The 13,965-nt window shown below is 31.0% G+C and overlaps 1 protein-coding gene across 1 annotated transcript in view; it reads left to right on the top strand.

Annotated features, from left to right (window-relative positions):
- CtBP (C-terminal binding protein) overlaps positions 1-13,965 on the top strand; it is a 53,315-nt gene that overhangs the window by 8,524 nt on the left and 30,826 nt on the right. The window lies entirely within an intron of this gene.

The following is a 13,965-nucleotide window of genomic DNA, read 5'->3' as shown; positions in this document are numbered from 1 at the left end:
CCAGCCGCGTTGGTTACATCGATTGTCTCCGTAATATCGAGCAATATGAATCTTCGATGTAATAATGTATATCTAATCGGCCGGTACATCACGCGTCATAAATTTCTCGATTACTAAATAGACACTTCTCAAGGCAGTATATTATTTCTACATATATTAATATATATTGCGACCATATATTACATTAATTTCCTCGCTGTATTGTTAGTACAGTTGCATTGATGATCTAGTGCGTTATCTAATGCATTTGTATTAATAAGAATATTTCATGATACACGACTCGTACATCTTTTTCTTTGCATGTACGAAACAACTGTATCGTGTAATTAATCCTTTTTCGGTATGGTGTACCTGGTTTTCTTTTTCCAATTCTTTTCTATTATTTATAACATTTTTTTAATAATAAAGATACATATATTTGTTTGGTATATCGTTATGTTCTTTAATGCCTGAAAAAAAAGTTATTTATATATTAATTTTTATGAAAGTTTTAAGCAATTGAATTGAGATGGATATGCCATATCCAAGTTGTTGTTCCCGCAATGTGGCGTTTAAGAGTTAAGGTAAATGTCTCGGTAATTGGGCATATAACGATACCGAATTAATATTGTTTAATTTTTACGAATTTTTAAGAATTCTCGATATAAAGTGATTTAATTCCATAAACAATGAAAATAAGAAGTTAAAATATTATTAACGTACTAATAAAAAATGTTTCAATTAATTATTTTAAAAATATGAAAACCATTTGAACTATCCGACAACCTAAAATACTTGTCCCGAAACTTTTTTGACCCAATATTCAGATAGATGTGTCGTGCAAATAAAATGAAGCAATTTCTAAGAACTCTGCGGTAATACTTTTTATTTACCTTCGGTTTATTATAAATTATAAATTTCACATTTAACAAGAACACAACCGTTTATTATTTTTAATAATGAAATTATTTATATGTATACTGTTTTAATTATTATATTAAAACTTCAACTTGTTAATGAAACTATATATATTTAATTATAATGTTGGAAAAGTAAGAAGATAAATCTTTCTTGTAATATGGCTGCGTTAAAATACAGAAATTTTAAGTACTTTTTAATTATTTTGTTAAGTATTTTTTTCTTTTAACAATTTCTTTGTTCGTTTTTTCTTTTCTTTAACAATTTTTTTGCAGATTGCTTCTTAACTTTTTCTTATTGTGCAACTTTTCTTCTTTCTTGTTTTCCTATTTTTTTATTCTTTTCTGCCTTTTCCGCCTTTTTTTAAGTAATAAGTTTGTTTCACGTTTATCGGAGGTAGCCACACTAAGTTTTTTTTTTTTCAATATTTTTCTTTTTATGTCAGTTATTTTTATGTCAGTATTTTTCTAGCCATAGTAAAGTTTTTTTAAATAGCGAAGAAACATTTTTTTGGAAATTATTTTCTGTTAGATCTATTAATGAAAATAAATATTAAACAAATATTTTTAATGATATTATGTAAAATAACAATAACCTTTGTCAGATTTAGATTATTGAGATTTCTTATTAATTTGCTATTGTCAGATCGGAGAATTATTATCAGCCTATACAAAGTTAGTCTTTCATTTTTAGAATTAATGTTTTTTAAGAATTGTACTGAATTAAACGTGTGTGAAGTTGGCACCCCCATGTATCGAAATCGGAGTTCTGATAAGAGTTCTGGATTCCTTCCAACAAGAGGAAGAGTTTCTGATGATTTTTAGAAAGAGTTTTTAGAAAGAATTGAGCTAGGTTTATGCTATATTGTGTCTGAATATCAATATCGTAATGTAAAAAATACGTTAAAAAGTGGAAAAACGATTTTTTTGGTCAGCCCCCTCCATTTTGTTTTTCCCAATTTTTTAAATTGTGCTAGGTTGTGCTAACATTGTGCTAAAGTATTACTTTTAAATAACGATAACAACAGACGTTATGACAAAATAATTTTTGACAAATCTGAATAAAACTAACATTTACATTCGAATCAGTTATTCAAATGGCATATAACTGCACATCTCAGTTGCACTAAGCCAGCACAACCTTCAGACTCCTCGGCATAATGATATTAAGAGCACTTTACTCTTGCTCGCGACTCTTCGCGATTATTTACCTATTCAAAGGTTAAGAAATGTACTTGTTTTATTTTTATGTATTATAATATATACACATATAACTCCCGCATTTTATTTCATGAAAGAACAGAGAAAATCACGTATATAGATGTTTGTATTGAAAAGTATTTATTATTAGTGATTTTTGCAGACTTATCTACTTCATCGATAGATAGGATGTTGGTTAATAAGACTGAATTCAAAATTGCCGGAATTCAAAATCATTGAAATTTCTTTGACACGCAAACAAAAATGAACAAATGGACGAGAATAGTGGCGGTTGGAAAAATGGAAGTGAAGATAGAGGAGAAACAAAGAGAAGATTAGGATTATGTCATAGCATAGTATAGTAGTATGGTCGAATAGTTGAGTCAGGTCAGTTTACTAGCTTACGTAAAAGAGACTAAATATCGTGGCAAAGGAGATAGATGTGGGGAACAGGAAATGTTATATGATATAGAAAGAGAAAACAATGGTGGGGATTGGAGGAGAGAGAAAGAGAGATGGCGTCGAGACAAGGCAGCTAGATGGTGAAGAAGAAGTGGGAGCACCTGTTACAACGTTCGACCGTTTCTCCCTTCCCTGATATATTTTCTCTCTTTCTCTATGCTGTCTCTCAATCCGATGGGTCACCATTTCAACACAGCTATATTTGAGGTTTTTATATATCGATCATCGATGAATTTCTTGTCGAAAATTGAAATAATTTTTTCTGTACAAAACAACGTAATTGTGAGAATAGTTTCGTAATGAATATATAGTATATACGGGGTGACGAAAAAGTACCAGACTGATGAAAACAAGAAATCTGGGAAAATAATGTTTCGTACAAAAGATGTAGGGTTTCTCAACAAATGCATCAAACAGTGATATCCATTTGACCTTGAGCGCAAATAGGATAAAAGCAAAGAATGTGGAATAAGGCTATTAACGTGAAAAATACAGGGGCTTATTTTTTAAATAAAGTACTGCAATTTGACATAATTTTTTCAAATAATATGATTCCTTTAATTATTCTGGATATGAAAGTATTATATTAGAGTTACTCCAAAAAATCAATAATTTATGAGATATTTTATACAAGATAGTTTATTTTAGTACATTAATTATCAAGAAATTAATACTTTATAATATATATTATTATATTTTATGTCAAAATTTGCTAGAATGAAGTATAAAGTATCTCTATAAGTTATTGAATTTTCGGTTTCTCTACTATAATAATTTTCTATACAGAATAAGTAGAAAAATTGTATTATGTAAAAAATTACATAATTTTATTTAAGTAAAATGGTGACCTTCTTATCATTTTGGAACCTCCACTTAGAAAATAAAAAACGTGACCGAAGTAGGTACGTCCCTCTCGAAACTGTTCCACTTTCACCTGAAATATAATAAAATATTCTGTATATATATTTATAACATTGAAAATTATTGTTAAAGCAACAACAGATTTTCTATAGAGAAAATAGGTTTCATGAATAAAATACAAAATGTGAATACCCCCCGCCCCCATTGCACATTATTAATTTTTAATTTTAAAAAGAGTGAAAAGTTTGTGATTTTTTTTCACTTGCGAGAAAGGAGGTAATCCCCAGGATATCCAATGGTCTTAATTATCAGAGAATGAGAGAGGCGAGAGGAGAGGGAGGGATGAGGGCGAGAGACAAGAGGAGGGATAAAGAACGAAAGAAAGAGAGTTGAAGGGGAACGAGCGAGCGAGCGCGATCGGAATTATGGGTAATTGATTATAGCAGCGTTACGTTTGTGTAGCCGAGTAAGTAAGGGCCATCGCACAAACGTAGCTGTAGTGCCTTATGCCATTTTATGTCAGAGCATTGCGTTACTTCACATGTAGGCATTTGTAAGGCTTTAACGTAACGCACAAAAAATACATAACATGGGCTCCTTATCACTCTCTATACGTTATTTTTTTTTCGTTTATTATTTACGTTGTCTTGCGGATGACACGGGACGACATAAAACGGCATAAAGTGTTACGGCAATGTTTATTTGGCGGCCCTAAGAAAAGAAACAAAATAAATATTCGACTTCGTTGACGCAAAAAAAAAGATACTTTAATTGGCAAGGATGGTTAGTTTGAAAACAACAATATTAAAGTCGCGCAAAATTAAAACATCATTACATACAAATTAATTTGTACAAAAGTATAAATTTTAATTCTAAAAAAATATTCTTGTGTGATTGTCATAAATTTTTATAATTAATATATCTATATGTTACAAATGTTTCTGATTATAATGCTGAAATATTAAAAAATATTGAAAAAATAAAAAAGTGTTAATTAAAAAATAAGCTTATAAGAATAAAAAATTATTGGTAACTATAGGAAAAAAATAAAAGTGAATAAAAGTAAACGAAAATTATTATTTTTATATTGGTATTTTTGGAAGTGAATTAAATTCGTAATAGAAACATAATAAATGTTGTTGTTTAAGAAGATTGATTATATTATCAGAATTGAACAGATATATAGCAGCTCGAAAGTTCCAACAAAGTTTGCTATTTCCCGCGCATATCGTGTCATGCAGAAATAATTCCTGTGTAATATACATCGTTTTACTAATTTAAATAGTCGAGTTCTTTCTTGTTCTTTTAAATTATGCGCTTACTATATTAAGCTTACTATATTGAAATTATATAACATTATTATACAATGCTAATTATACGTGCAAAGTTTTATTATTTTTGCTCTTATATATTTGTTTTTCAAACCAATTAATACTTTCCAACAACATAATTGCGTTTCTCTCTCTCTCTCTCACTCATTCAATTGGAGTTACAACAAATCTTATTATGAAAATTGTATGATTGTGCAATTTATAAGTTTAAATTGGCAATTTTTGCAAATTTATATTTAAATATTATCAAATGGTTGGTTATTATTATTATGTTTCTTAATATTTACTAAATGTTGCACTAATAAAATCATATTATGATTTTAATGTACTGCACCTTATAATCCTCTGTTTTGAAAGCGAGATGATATAGAGATCGATGATCGATGATGACCGAATAATTCGCAAAGAGAGTCGGATATAATGGCGCAAATTACAAAATATTACATTTTATGGATTCCATTGGTAGCCTTCATCTCATGATCATCGGTTGTTTAGTACAAGTATAGTTACAGAAGAGTCATCGAGTGTGAACAAAAATTTTTGGAAGTTTCTGTCGAAACTAATCGTCTTTAGTGATCATTCCTACAAATATTTATACTTTGTACTTAAAAGAATGTATTCGATACATTTTCTTGTTGATTTCACTGGTCGTGTGGAATTCTATTAGGGATCGGGAATTATAAGAAAAGAAGAAAAGTTCTAATTTTTTCAAGAGATCTTCACACACAGTATATATAATATATATAATATACACATTCAAGAAATAACGAATTTCACAAACTTTTCTACTAATCTCACATCTCAATCGTATCTTATAAACTCTTAAATATATTTCTATTAACACCAACATAACATTTTATTTTCGTTACTTCTTTATAAAGATCTTTCTGTCAAAAATGTCTGATCATTCAAAGTATATCTTTCAATTCAACAATGAAATCGCATTGAAATTGGTATTTCTTTATCATATATCTTGTAATTTCTTTCGTCGTAAAACAAGAAGAAACATCGTAAGTAAGTTTTATGCACGATGAAGCTATGAATCGTCCAAATCCAAAGTTTTATGTTATGTAGCATGATAAGACTAAGAGAAAATATTCAAGAATCTTCGATCAGTTTAGAGACGTTAGCACGATCCGTCCCTCTTTCCGTAATCGTCATCGTCGTTGCTACCGTCGTCGTTGCCACTGTGGCGATGCAGTTGGTTCGAAGGTGAAGTACACTGAGGATAATGGGAGTAGTACATCGCCATTGTAAACAGACTCGAAGAGGCAAGCAAGCGGTGCGGTAGCGAGCGACTATCTGGGATTTAGTTCGGCGAAAAGGGAAGGGAGAATGTAATGCTCGGTGAAGTCGTGGCGGGACGAGGGTAGAGACGCTGACGAGAGCGAGATGAGGCGAGTTGTGATGGTGATGGCACGGAGGAGGGACGTGTCGCGTTGAACGGTGGAAGGGGGAAGTTGCCGAGACATCGATCGGGTCTCGCGGCCATTGCTTGTGCCACACTCTTCCCCCCCCCCTCTCTCCTTTACCTTATTCTCTCATTCCGTCTCTCTCTCTCTCGCTTCGCTCTTTTGACGGCGCTGCTACTCTACTAGGAGTCAAGATGCCGTATCTCTCGGCGCACTGTGAGACCAGGAGGAAACTCTTCGTGAAACTACTCGGGCCAGCCACTCGCGCGCTTTACGCACTTGTATTAACCCGTCGTGACTATGTATGCGCGCGCGCGCGCGCGTGTTTCATGGATGTATCATGTATATACAGGGTGTCTGAAAATTACCAAATATTGAAAAAGAAGAAAATAAAGAATAGATTTAAAGAAGGCGTTTATACGCAGACTACGCAGGGAAGAAATTCATTTTACGTCGCTAAACATCTATTTATATTAATCTCTCTCAACTCCAGACAAATCATCTCTTTAATAAGTTTTTGAATACGTCCGATACAAATATCTGTTTTTCCACAAAGAACAGTATTACTGAAGTCTGTGACACACGATACTTTTTCCTATAGCTTGCATGTTGTGCTGGCGATCTTACTAGCTGCTATGCTGGAAATTGTGTAGTCTTCTGCTGGCTACGCTGTTGGCTGATCTGTTGAATTTCCGTGATAAGTCAGGCGTTATTTTTGTTGCATTGTTTCGTGCTGATTCATTATGAGAGCCAATCGGGATGCAATCTTAGGTTATGTGATTGAAGTATTCTCTTCGCAATAATTAAAAACAATGCAATTGTACTTTTACGATGTACCATCGATCTGCTTCGTGTTTACTTATTCGAATACTTTTAAGTGCCTTTTGTTAAACAAATTCCAAGCTGCTTAGTCAGTATGGAAACTCGCATTGTTTGAAGTCAAACTAACATGATCAGCAGTACTACCAGTATGGCACCATTGCCATACGATAGTAAGCACGCAAATCCAGCTAACAATACTGCAAGAAAAAGTATCGTGCGCCGCAGGCTTAAGAGAAGTAAAGAGCTTCTAGAAAATATTCTTTTAATATGAATATTTGGATATATTCTGAAAATCATTAAAAAGATTGTCTTAATCATTTTCTCTCAATGTTTTTCAATATAACGGAAATCTGTTTTCAGATTAGTTGAAGCTGGATCGAAAAAAGAACATTCCCTATACTATTCCTTTATACATATTATATCTTTGCCTGATATTTAAATATAAGTTTAATACTAAAGAATTATTTAATTAAAAATATCTGACACAATTACCTTAATTTTTGTACAAAATGAAATTACTATCATACGTATCTCTCATTTATTTTCATCTTCGTTTCTAATTATGGGAATTCACATTTAAAAAATTAGTTTATCAAAATGTTGATAAAAAATCTCATAAGGGTTTAAGTCCAACCAAAAATACTAATCAACTCTTTATGGTTGAATTCATAATTAGATAAGGTGACTCATTCCCACGGATGCGCAGGTTGAAAGTACTAGGGGGATCTGTCAACCAATCAAGTTTTGAGTTTATTTGCAGAAATTTACATGACTTGTTCACACTGCAAATGAGCTCAATTTCTGATTGGTCGAGTTCTCAGATCACTAGACCTCTGCCATTATGCGGAATAGGTTACCTTATCTATTTCACCATGGTTGAATCTATCAGCTGTTCTAGCTAAAATATCGAGTTAGAGTTCTGAAACTCATTAAAAAAAAGCTATATAGTGTTTAGCATCATCTAAAAGTCTGATCCTAAGAAATAGAAACTGTTTCGCCACATTTGACAAAAATACAAAAATTTATCTATATCGAGTCCAATCATAATTAAAGTATTCTGTTCATTCATCAAAATGTAATCTATGTGTCTCGTTGATGCAAAACATTTTTTTTGGTATAATATCAAACAAATAACCCTGAAGAGGTTAATAACTCGTTAAGAAATTCTTGCAACGGCTCGAAACCCATAATCAGTGAGTCAGTCGATTAGCCTAAGAGCTTACTGCTGAGTGGTGAGTACTATTGCGTGTATCTACATCGATCCGTGAGTTCGTTTACTTGCTTGCGAGAGTAGGCAGGAAAGGAAGACATAGGAAAAACAGTTTGCGTCTCGTCACGTGCGTCGCATGTGTCGATGCGTGCAAAAGAGAAATGCGGCTTCAAGGCCGATAAATTGCATTTGCAGAATTTAACAAATCTACAATGGTCTTCATTAGGCCGTTGCTTTGCTATAATTCGCTATGATTTTTCGTCAGATAGTAATCTTTTGATAGTATAATCTCAATTCTTTAGAATCCTTACTCTTATCGAGTATTATTCTTTAAATGTACCTAATCCGTCTCTCAGATTATCATTTTTTTTTTACAGAAAATGATATAATTAATATATATAATATATATACATATAATTTTAAATATACTTAATAGGATATTTTTTCGTGGTATTTTTGTTCATTCTTAAGATCGTGTGTTGGAAGCCGTAGCTTATGACGATTAAGATATATCTTCTTCTTTCTCTTACGTGATACACCGGAAGTCATATGGACACGAAGAAGAAAGTAATCCCAAAACACACTCCTTTAGACAATCCGGAATGTTGAAGAGAAACCGCTTGTCGTTCATGAAAGAAAAGGGGAGATGAGGCGAGAGTAAAGCAGGAACAACGAGAAGGAGGAGGAGAAAGGAGCGTTAGAGAGAAGTAGCGAAGTTTCGCTTTAGGAGCGGAGAACTTAACTCAGTTAACTTTGCTGCCGAACCAAACTTTCCGCCAACTTTAAGTAGTCGCCTCTCCTTCCTCCTCTACCATTCTTCTCTTAGCTGTTCGTTCGGAGACGGAAGGTATGGTGAACGGAGAGCAACAACCCTTCCACAATCCCTCCCTTTCGTGAGAATGAGAATGGCCAAACTACCGCCACTGATACTCATCGTCATAATTGGACTTTCTTATCCCCTGCTTGTTATTCTTTCTCTTTTCTTTCTTCTTCGTACCAAAATTTTCTTGACATATTTTAAATCGTATTCGAAACAAATATGATATGATGCTATTATTGTATTGGATGCTCTTGATATATACTTCATGACGAATTTAGAATTGACGATTTGGAACTGACATTTTTCTTTTCGTGTTATTAAGAATTCTATTTTTAGTTTTGTATTTTATATTTTAATCTAGATAGTATTCTTTATTTATAAAGAAGTGAGAAAAGATTTCTCCCTCTTTCTTCCTTCTTTGTCTTTCTCTTCCTCTTTCCTTCCTCTCTTTTTTTCTTTCCCCCTGCATTCTATCTTTTAAAGCAATTTGAAAAAAATATTTTCAATTAATTTACTTAAATTCGTGATATACCTATTGTAGTTCTTGCATCCCGATGAAAAATCTCAGTAGTAAAACACTTTTGACTAGTTTCTGAATAAAAAGTATTTGAAAGTCCCTTATGAGATTTGTTCGTATGATTTGTCTACTTGAAAGCGAAGTCATTTAAATATATAAATCACTAACGAAAACCCAATTACTTCTCTCTCTTTTTGTTTCTCTCTCTCTCTCTCTCTCTCTCTCTCTCTCTCTGTGAGAACGGCAAGTTTTGAAATAAACTTTATAGTGGCTAGTGATTGTAGAGGATGGGGAGAATTCGACAGGACGGAGCTTTCCCTCCTTTCCCTACGAGTTCTTTGCCAAGTAAAGTTGCTCTCAGGTTAGACAATAATTGGATAACTTCGCCCTCATAGTGCCTCATGCCGTTCGTAACTCCACTCGTTCTCCTCCATTCCCACCTCCACTTCCGTGCGTCTCATCTCTTCCCTAAACACTAATCTGTCTCTCTTTGTCCTAAATTGAAAGGAGTAAAAATGAAGAAAATAGGAGCGGTCCCTGATGACCCTGGCCTTGATATATATTGTTATTGTCATGAGTGACTGTCAAGCGATTTTAGTTATTGCTCGTAATCCATTAAAAAGTTATAATTATAAAAATATTGTAAAAATTACCACCATAATCTGTTATATATAGGGAATTATAATGGAAAAAGTAATCAATATATGTGTAAAACGAAAATTTTAATTAATATTTAAACGATCTAATGAATAGAACTCATAACATCGAAAAAACTATTAATCTGTTCATTGTAATTATGAACTTTTTTTTAAGTAGAAATTCTGTGAGATAATGTACAAAATGATAATCTCGTATGCCATAGCGAAGAATATGTGATCACATATCTCCTCACTCTATTCTGCGTATAAGTACCACTTTTTAGAATCAACAAAATTTGTTGCACGATTTATTGTTAAATGTGTATAATTTTCATTTTGCAAACTATCATATGCGCGTCATTTATCAGTATGAATAATAAAACCAGCTGCGACATATTTTCGCATAATTGGCAAAAGAGTTTTAATGGATCGGTTTAATATAGGTAAAATAAACATTTTCTAAATACCGCGTTTAATTATACCGAAAACTTATTGTTCTGTAATTGTTCGTCCAGTATTGTATTTTCTTTTACCCACTTTAGCTTCATCTAGTATTTTATTCGCTCCAACAATTTGATTTTGGATTCAAATCTTATTGTTGAAGTAACTAAAAATAATTTAGCACCATTACTTAATAGCAAATATAAATAAATAATAAGTAGTATTTTACATACTTCTTGACAAAAATTTGCCCGATTGACAATAGTATGATCATTAAGATTTAATTCCTTTATTAGAAATCTATGTCATAGTGTGTGTGGCCGCATCATTAAAAAATAACTGATAAATCGACAAATTACAGGAAGACTTCAATGTGCGCGTTCGAACCATATTCCATGGAATGCACTGATTTTAAAATTACATATTACTCTTTGTCGTTTTCGATCTTTAACTATTTGTACAATGAAATATATGATTCTCAGTAACATTTCTTAATATTAATTCGACACCTTGGACATATTACTTCATTCCGTACAATTTTTTCTCACATAAAAAACTCTACAAGTAATCGAAATTATAAGTTATATTAATAAATTCATGCAAATGCGTATTGAAAATTCATCAGTCTCTAGAACGCATGACAGTTATCTGACTGACTGTGATTGACATGTACTGATTAAATTTGTCTAAAGCGTGTACTATCCATGGCGATCACAATACTACCAAACAAGATATACATTTAAGAGAAAAGTATGTGCCAAGGAATATACTTTACTCTCGTTTATTTTGATTTCTTCGATCATACTTGATATTCTCTTGATCTGTTGCATATACCATATACACCATCAGTATACTTTCATACAGATCCTTAGAGGATCTTTGTGCTATATTCATCACGCGTGCTGTAGACTGTTATCCTATTAATCATACAATGGGATATTCATTTGAACAATTGTATAACAATCCTTGGCTTACTATTCAAGATGTTGGAGATGCTAAATTATGGCCAAAATTTACACAAAAAATGTTTTAAGATCGCAATTTAATCGATCATAAACGGATGATATTGGTTAATTTCGTAGTTTTAAATGCTATATATATATATATATATATATATATATCAGAAAAATTTTTGTATGATATTTTATCTTTTACATTAAGAGAAGCATACACAAAAATTCGAAAACGCGAAATTTAAGATAGATTTGCTTATTTAAAGATAATTTTTTAAATTTAAATTATAACAAATTAATTAAATGATATATTATGAAATATTTGTAACATATTTGTCAAAATTAATAGGATTTTGGGCGACAACGATATAGAGTCGTATTTTAATTTACTTTAAATTAGTGTTCATTTTAAAGAAAAATGTTAATTTAAACTTAAATTTATTTTTACATTAATGTAAAAGGAATGAAAAAGGTATAAATGTGATACATAATAAAATATTCTCTGCTTTAAAAACAAATTCTTTTCTCTAAAAATATAAATATTATATAAGAAAATAATTTGTGTTTTTAAAGCAGAGAATTTGTTTCATCGGAGTAGAGTCGTGTCCAAAAGTTACGTTTTATTGATGAATATGTTTTTGTTAATAACTTTTTAATAGATAACGACTAAAAACTTCCTGAAGGTTACTCGTAGTTATGACCTTAATAACGTATGTCAAGGTCAAAATTATTACTCTCCTTTTCTTCAAATTTACCAAATTTATAAATTTCAACATATTATACTCTTATAAATTTTTTTGTAATTTAACACATTTTGATCTTCTCTCTATCGATGTAATAAAAAAAATATTTGTTTATATATACATGTATATGTATATGATATACTTATATATAATAGATTTTTATTTGTATAATAACTTTTTATCGTTATATATCTGAGAGAGAAGATGGTATCTAAATAAAAGAAAAAAATTAAATTAGTGAGAGAGTAAAAAAATATATGTAAAAGAAAACGTATTACATATATAAAGAATTCATTAAACATCTCGTAAGATTTATGTATTCTAATTTTATCAACGTAATCGGTCCTTACAGTGTGATTAATTTACTTATCAGCTTGTATGTAAATACGTTCTTCTCTTCCTGAAGTATATTTCTTTGATATGATTTCGCCGCTGTTAAGCGGGGTGTATAACGCGTGATATACGCTACCAGTTGTCGAACAAGGGCTTAATCTCACCCACTCAATTCTGCCTCGCTCCTCTTGTTTTCGATGATACGAGCTTACATTGTCGCTGAGTTGGCACAACATGTGCCCAAGTCAAAGTGCTTGACTCGACAGAGTACATAGCGTTAGTGTCGCGTCCTCGCCGCTCGTTTTCGCTGAGGCCAGCAACAATCTCGTTTTTCGTAGTTTTTCTTATGTAGATTATATTTCCGATTATGTGCGCACTTTATGTGGCACTCGTATATAGATATACATATGTATAAGATAGTCTAAAATTCGATGATCGTAATCCTGCGTAGAATACAAATAAAAAAAATTAAAAATAAGAAAAATAAAAGAAAAACATGTTATATTAATTAAAATAGAAACAAGGATGATGGATAATAGAAAAATTAAAAAGTAAAGAGAAAAAATAGATAAAAAACGAAATAGAAGTAAATGTCAATAAAAAACATAAAAAATTTTTTTAATGCAAGTTTAAAAGATTGTACTTTATTAAGACTATATATAACAAAAAGAAAAAAATTATTTCTTATTTATTTTATTATTTTGTTTTCTATACTCTCATATAGTTTCTTTAATTTAATTGAATTATCTTTGCTTTCACTTATTTTTATTTTTTATTTTTTTAAATGTAAATTGTGTATGTAATAAATTCGATATAAAAATATATTTGCTTCAAAATAAAAATTTTTAAATATTTTATGTATTAACGAATTTTACTGCGTATTGCTACATGCATTTGCAACACTGTCACATCAAATATTATTTCATTCATTCAACATGACATTCGATACAATTACTTATTTAATAATGACATCGCGTTAGATGCTATCCTTGCTACGAGGTAAGCTAATTTATTTAACGATTGCATGTGCTACACCGAGTATTATACGTCTTTATGCAAATGTTACAAGAAATTATTTCAGCTTTCTTGTACAGATTCTGAAATAACTTAAAATTAATCTATTACATATAAAATTATACATAATTATTATCCATAATGAGAATAGCAACTCGATAGTATTGTTATCATACCTCATTATGTTAATAGAAATATAAATAAATTTACATATTAATTAATTAATAATTGATTATAGTTTTGCGGTATTCTTTAGTTCATGATTAACAGTATTTACAAATGTTATAGATATAAGTAAGCAGTAATGTAGTA

The sequence above is a fragment of the Trachymyrmex cornetzi genome, unplaced genomic scaffold (genome assembly GCF_001594075.2).
Source record: "Trachymyrmex cornetzi isolate Tcor2-1 unplaced genomic scaffold, Tcor1.1 scaffold23, whole genome shotgun sequence".
Lineage (NCBI taxonomy): Eukaryota > Metazoa > Arthropoda > Insecta > Hymenoptera > Formicidae > Trachymyrmex > Trachymyrmex cornetzi.
This window is presented reverse-complemented; position numbering and strand designations above follow the sequence as displayed.